Below are 6147 nucleotides of genomic sequence, written 5' to 3' on the forward strand. Positions count from 1 at the left end.
ATCTTTTCCAAGATTTCTAGAGGCTTCTAGGAGTATCCAAAACCTGGATATATTTGGTAATGTTAATACTATGTATAAACATATATAACTATAAAATTACAACCTCAACAAGTAATAATTAAATATAATAATACAAAATAACAAGAGAAAACAACCCCATTCCAAGAGACAGAGGTAAAATAGGATAAGGTAACCACCTCCCCCCACCAACATTAACTAAACCTCCCCGGCCTATATATATAGAATAATAAAAAAAGACCCAAGGCGGGGGAGAAAATCGTTAAGTAGAGAACAAATAAACAAATCCCTCTCCCCACCCCGCAAGATAATATTAAACAGTAAGGTTAAAAAAGAAAAGGGGGGGATATAAACCGGGGTGGGGGGAAGGCAAACCAACATCAATTATCTCTTACAATTTATCTAAGAGAGTCCAAAAATTCCTTAGCCTTTTCCGGCGATCCGAAGTTATATACGGATCCTTCATGGTTAAAGCGTAGCGTCGCTGGGTAGCGTAAGGAGTACTGAATATTTAAGCCCCTTAAACACTTCTTCGCCTCATCGAATGCCTTCCTCTTTCGGACCAGAGCTGTGGAAAAGTCCTGGAATAACATGATCTTGGATCCTTTATAGATCATGGCTTGGGGATCTTTTCCAAGATTTCTAGAAGCTTCTAGGAGTATCTGCCTCTCCTTATCGCTCTGCAGCCGGAACAGGACCAGGCGAGGGCACTGGTTCGAGGCCGGGCCTGCGTATTGCAACTCGGTAGGCACATTCCACCCTTACCTGGCCTGATCCAGCCTCCAGATTTAAAAGCTGTGGCAGCCACTGCTCGAGAAACGCTGTAAGCTGGCCTTCCTTTTCCGTTCGGGAAGGCCCAGCAAATGAATATTTTTTCGACGACCTCGATTCTCGAGGTCGTCAATGTGGTTCTCTAAGGTCCGGACTCGCTGTTCGAGAGTCCGGACCTGATCCACAGCCGATTGCGCTGCAGTTTCGGAGGTCGCGGACTTTAGTTCCGCCCCTCCGACTCGGCGCTTGATTTCCTTAATGTCTCGGTCATGCTTTGCAGCGCGGCCGAGAGTGAATCCCATCGACTTCGGGATTCTTCAATAAAAGATTCAATCTTCGCATCCAGTTTAGAGATTATTTCCACGAGGCTCACCACTGTAGGTAAGTCCCCCGGAGCAGCTGCGGACGCCTCTGCTGCAGCTGGAGAGGGTGGGGGAGGGGTTCCTGCCTGCTGAGAGCTGTGGGCTCCCTTCCCTTTAGTCATTTTTACTGAAGATTAAATTGTTTAAATTCAATACTAAGTAAATAATTAAATTAAACAGCTATTTTAAATGATTTGGTGAGTGTGGTGGGGGTGGGTGACCCACTTTGCCCAAGTCTTGGGAGGAGCACTGTAGACTCAGACTTGCTGGGTGCCGCCATTTTGGATCCCCCATCAGTAGATTCTTAATTTCAGATTTTTAAAAAATTCAAAATCTGCCATCTGCCATGATGGGAGTCAAACTAGGGTCCCCAGAAACTTAGTGAGTTTCTGGATTAATAGCCTCAGTGTTAATACTAGCAGGCCATTGGAGAAAGGAGATGTTTGAGAGCTCATCGAGGTCAGTATGGCAGATGACAATGCCATCACCCTTGTTGGCAGGTAAACACTGGTCTAGACAGCAATGCTCACATTGTCCACATGATTTTTAAAAAAACTAATGGTAGAGCAGGGCTTGAGGAATCGTTGATCCTTCTATTCACAAGTAGGAGGTGTTAGCAATTATTTGTTTACAGAATGTGGGCCAATATTTATTGCCCATTTCCAATTGCCATGGCGAAGGTGGTTATGTTTCCTTTAGCAATGGTAGGGGTTTGATACATACTGCAGAACAAGAGTTATAACTGAGGGAAAGGAAATTATGATGCAATTAGGCAAGGTTTAGACTGCATAGGATGGGGAAGGAAACTGCAGGGAATGGGCACACCTGAAATGTGGAGCTTGTTCAAGGAACAGCTACTGCATGTCCTTGATAAGTATGTACCTGTCAGGCAGGGAGGAAGTGGTCGAACAAGGGAACCGTGGTTTACTAAAGAAATTGGCCCTCTTGTCAGCTAGGGCACTTGAGAGATACAAGTTAGCCAGGAAGGACCAAAAAAGAGAGCTAAGAAGAGCCAGGATTGGGACAGGTTTAGGGTGAGAGGGGCAAGATATAAAAGGAAACTAAGGGGCAGCTTTTTCACACAGAGGGTGTTGTGTGTATGGAATGAGCTGCCAGAGGAAGTGGTGGAGGCTGGTACAATTGCAGCATTTAAAAGGCATCTGGATGCATTTATGACTAGGATGGATTTAGAGGGATATTGGCCAAGTGCTAGCAAATCGGATTAAATTAGGTTAGGATATCTGGTTGGCATGGGTGTGTTGGCCCACAAGGGTCTGTTTCCGTGTTGTACTTCTCTATGACTCTGTGAGGGTCAGCCAAGGACAGTATTGGGAAGTTGTGCGTGAACCCCTCATGATTTTTCATCTGTATTCACACAGGAAAAAGACAATGTCGTTGAGGACAATAATGAGATACAGGCTAAAAATCACACAACACCAGGTTATAGTCCAACAGGTTTATAACCTGGTGTTGTGTGATTTTTAACTTTTGTGCTTCCCAGTCCAACACCAGCATCTCCAAATCATGAGATACAGGCTATTACACGAGATGGGATTGAGGTTCACAAGTAGGAGGTGTTAGCAATTCTGGAAAGTGTGAAAATAGGTACATTGCCTAGGCGGATCGGATTTATCCTAGGATTCTCTGGGAAGTTAGGGAGGAGATAGCAGAGCCTTTGGCTTTGATTTTTATGTCGTCATTGCGTACAGTCCCAGAAGACTGGAGGATAACAAATGTTGTCCCCTTGCTCTAGAAGGGGAATAGAGACAACCCTGGTAATTATAGACCAGTGAGCCTTACTTTGGTTGTGAGTAAAATGTTGGAAAGGATTATAAGAGAGAGGATTTCTAATAATCTATAAAGGAATAATTGATTAGGGATAGTCAACACGGTTTTGTGAAGGGTAAGCTGTGCCTCACAAACCTTATTGAGTTCTTTGTGAAGGTGACCAAACAGGTGGATTAAGGTAAAGCGGTTGATGTGGTGGATATGGATTTCAATAAAGCATTTGACATGGTTCCCTACTGTAGGCAATTACAGAAAATATGGAGGCAAGGGATTGAGGGTGATTTAGCAGTTTGGATCAGAAATTGGCTAGCTGTAAGAAGACAGAGGGTAGTGGTTGATGGGAAATGTTCATCCTGGAGTTCAGTTACTAGTGTTGTACCGCAAGGATCTGTTTTGGGGCCACTGCTGTTTGTCATTTTTATAAATGACCTGGATGAGGGTGTTGAAGGATGGGTTACTAATTTTGCTGATGACACTAAGGTCGGTGGATTTGTGGATAGTGCGGAAGGATGTTGCAGGTTACAGAGGGACATAGACAAGCTACAGAACTGGGCTGAGAGGTGGAAAATGGAGTTTAATGCAGAAAAGTGTGAGGAAGGAGTAACAGGAAGAAAGAGTACTGAGTTAATGGTAAGGTTCTTGGTAGTGTGGATTAGCAGAGAGATCTCAGTGTCCATATACATAGATCCCTGAAAGTTTCCACCCAGGTTGATAGGTTTGTTAAGAAGGCATACAGTGATTTAGCTTTTATTGGTAGAGGGATTGAGTTTCGGAGCCATGAGGTCATGTTGCAGCTGTACAAAACTCTGGTGCAGCCGCACTTGGAGTATTGCATACAGTCCTGGTCGCCACTTTATAGGAAGGATGTGGAAGCATTGGAAAGGGTGCAGAGGAGATCCACCAGGATGTTGCCTGGTAAGGATGGAAGGTCTTATGAGGAAATGCTGAAGGATTTGAGGCTGTTTTCATTAAAGAGAAGGTTAAGAGATGACTTAATAGAGGCATACAAGATGATCAGCGGATTAGAAAGGGCGGACAGTGAGAGCCTTTTACCTCGGACGGTGATGGCTAGCATGAGGGGACATAGCTTTAAATTGAGGGGTGATAGATACAGGACAGATGTCAGAGATAGGTACTTTACTCATAGTAATAAGGGCTTGGAACGCTCTGCCTGCAATGGCAGTAGACTCACCACCTTTAAGGGCATTTAAATGGTCATTGGATAAACATATGGATGATAATAGAATTGTGTAGATTAGATGGGCTTCACATTGATTTCACAAGTTGGCACAACATCGAGGGCTGAAGGACCTGTACTGTGCTGTTCTATGTATTATGTTCAATGTCATGGTGTTCTGTCTTCTTGACCAGCTAAAGTTCGCATGTTGCAGGAATACTCGTCCTGTTAAGAAGGGAGTTTCAGGATTTTAACGCCAGACACTATGAAGGAATTTTTTTTAATTTAAAAAATATACTTTATTCATAAAATAATTTGATGGTCTGTACAGTTGGTCATGCCATACATACGTAAACATTTACATACAGAGATCAGAATTTATCCTTTTTATATACAGGTCTGTACGTTATCAATCATATGTCCATATATTTAGCTGAGGCATCAGCAGAGCCCAAAAGACTGCGTGGGCCCCCTGTTCTTAGGCAGGCAGATGTTACACGGTGGTCTTTCCCCACCGCACCTTGGCGGCAGCTGCCCCAAGCTTCAGCGCGTCCCTCAACACGTAGTCCTGGACCTTGGAATGTGCCAGTCTGCAACACTCAGTCGGGGTCAACTCCTTCAGCTGGAAGATCAACACAGGCCGTAGAGCACGGAGTCCTGCGTCACGGCGCTGCTCGGGACGAACCTCGACAAACACCAATGCGTTCCTCTCCAGATGTCTTCTGCATAGGCACATTCCAGAAGGAGGTGTGTGACAGTCTCATCCCCCCCGCAGCCGCTTCGAGGGCGGCGTGCGGTGCGGCTGAGAGTCCGGACGTGCATAAAGGATCTCATAAGCAGAGCCCTTCTCACCACCAGCCAAGCCATGTCTTGGTGCTTTTGGAAAGTTCTAGCGATGAGGCATTCTGCCAAATGACTTTTGATAGGATCCGTCCTCTCCTTTTCCCGAAGGGTTTCAAGGACACTACGTGCTGACCACTTCCTGATGGACTTGTGGTCAAAGGTGTTTTTCTTCATAAACTTCTCCACGAAGGACAGGTGATACGGAACGGTCCAACTACTCGGAGCGTACCGCGGCAGCGAGGCCAGGCCCATCCTTCGCAACACCGGGGACAGGTAGAACCTCAGTACGTAGTGACACTTGGTGTTTGCGTACCGGGGATCCACGCACAGTTTGATGCAGCCACACACAAAGGTGGCCATCAGGGTGAGGGTGGCATTGGGTGTATTTTTTCCTCCGTTGCCCAGATCTTTGTACAGCGAGTCCCTTCGGACCCGGTCCATCTTTGACCTCTATATAAATTGTAAGATGGCTCGGGTGATTGCAGCGGCACAGGTTCTGGGAATAGGCCAGACCTGTGCCACGTATAACAGCAATGACAGTGCCTCACACCTGATGACCAGGCTTTTTCCCGCGATGGAGAGCAACCATAGTTTCCATCTGCCCAGTTTCTGCCTCACTTTGCTGATATGCTCCTCCCAAGACTTGGTGCACGCCCCAGCCCCTCCGAACCAAATACCCAGCACCTTCAGGTGGTCGGTCCTGACGGTGAAGGGGATCGAGGATTGGTCGGCCCAGTTCCCGAAGAGCATGGCCTCGCTCTTGCCTCGGTTTACCTTGGCCCCCGAGGACCGTTCGAACTGGTCACATATGCACATGAGTCTGCGCACGAACAGCGGATCCGAGCAGAAAACGGCGACGTCATCCATGTACAGGGAGGCCTTGACCTGCGGGCCCCCGCTGCCAGGAATAGTCACCCCTCTCAGGCTCGCATCCTTCCTGATGGACTTAGCAAATGGCTCTATGCAGCACATAAACAAGGCAGGAGAGAGAGGGCAGCCCTGCCTGACTCCAGATCTGACTGGGAAGCTATCTGATTCCCACCCATTGATTGAGACTGCACTGACAATGTTGGTGTAGAGCAGTCTGACCCAATTGCAGATTCCCTCCCCAAAGCCCATTTTGGAGAGAACATCTCTCATATACCTGTGTGATATCCTGTCAAAGGCTTTCTCCTGGTCCAGGCTGAT

The sequence above is a fragment of the Chiloscyllium plagiosum genome, chromosome 31, assembly GCF_004010195.1.
Source record: "Chiloscyllium plagiosum isolate BGI_BamShark_2017 chromosome 31, ASM401019v2, whole genome shotgun sequence".
Classification (NCBI taxonomy): Eukaryota; Metazoa; Chordata; class Chondrichthyes; order Orectolobiformes; family Hemiscylliidae; genus Chiloscyllium; species Chiloscyllium plagiosum.